A 1,366-nucleotide genomic window follows, 5' to 3' on the forward strand; every position below is an offset into this window, starting at 1 on the left:
CTGAGAACAAAAACAAAGGTTTAAACCAACAGAAGAAACAAAGAGGAAAATATGTCGACAGTCACGTTTAAAAGAACATTCAAACTGACTGGTTTTTTTTCAGTTTTGCACTTTGGAAAAAATATTTATAGCAAAAGCAACTTCATTACAAGGTTAATATGTATAAATACATGAATACGATACAAATATGTAATATTACATATCTGCAAATATTACAAAAATATCTTTCTTATACTTTAACTTTCAAATAAATTTGAGTTTTATAACAATGTTATTACACTTTTTCTGTTGCTGCAAACAAACTGAACTTCAGTCCAGTTCAGTGTTATAACATTAATATGGCATCAAACAGTCGCCTCAGAGTGCTCTTCATAGTACGGCAAAGACCTACAGACACAACTGACACAATCATATGAACCCCTCTGAGGAGGCCTGGTTATTACACAGCTTGTATGCGAGGAGCAGGTGTTTCAATTCTGAATCTAACAGGGAGCCGATATTCATGAACGGCCAGCAGAGTTCAGCCTCACTGAGCTGAAGCGCTTTTCTTTCTGTGTTTGGAGAACAAAAGACAAGTAAAGGAAACAGATTAAATTGTGTGCAACACACAGATGGTCCTGACACAGAACCGACTATCTGACAAGTATGAGTGAATTATTTAAGGATGTACCTTTAATGCCCACACACAGCTCAAGAAGTGACAGAAAATCTGATCTATAAGAAATCTGTGTTAAATGTTGTTGAGCACAGGACTGTTAAAGTTTATGACAAATGTCTGCAAACTTGGATAACGGGTAAGACACTGGAAACTGGATTTGAACAGGCACTGGCATCTTAGCTCTGCCAGCAGGGTGAGGGGAGTGGAAAACTAACAGGCAGGAAGGAGTACTAAGAACAGGGCGGAGTCACCAGCACCACGCCAAGTCTGTGTCAGGAACATAAAATCCAGTTCACTGAACGCAAAGAGTTCCTTCAGCAGAAAGGTCTTGTTTGTTAGTGTTGCAGCATTACTGAGAGCCAAACAATCACCCTCCTTGTCCTCCTTAGTCAGAGCATCTGTCTTCCCAGTACGTCTCCCAGTTTAGATCTTCTGGAACTTGATACTTCCCTGTTATCATTCTGGGCTCCTTGTTTAGCCTTTTGGAGTATCAACGATCAACCTAAAGGATCACTTCCTTTTTCTCAATTCATTCCTACCTGCCTGTGTCATCCTGTATTTGGGTCCTCATCTCCACTATTCTACACAGCACTGCTGAGTTAGGTAGGCCTGGACGAACAGAAAGACAGGCTGGTTCCAGCAATCGCACCGCCATAAAAATACACCCAAATCATCAGGAAAGGTAGAAGGCTTGAGGTTACCCAGGTC

The sequence above is a fragment of the Haplochromis burtoni genome, unplaced genomic scaffold (genome assembly GCF_018398535.1).
Source record: "Haplochromis burtoni strain Fernald_Lab_line unplaced genomic scaffold, NCSU_Asbu1 Contig_766, whole genome shotgun sequence".
NCBI classification, from domain to species: Eukaryota; Metazoa; Chordata; class Actinopteri; order Cichliformes; family Cichlidae; genus Haplochromis; species Haplochromis burtoni.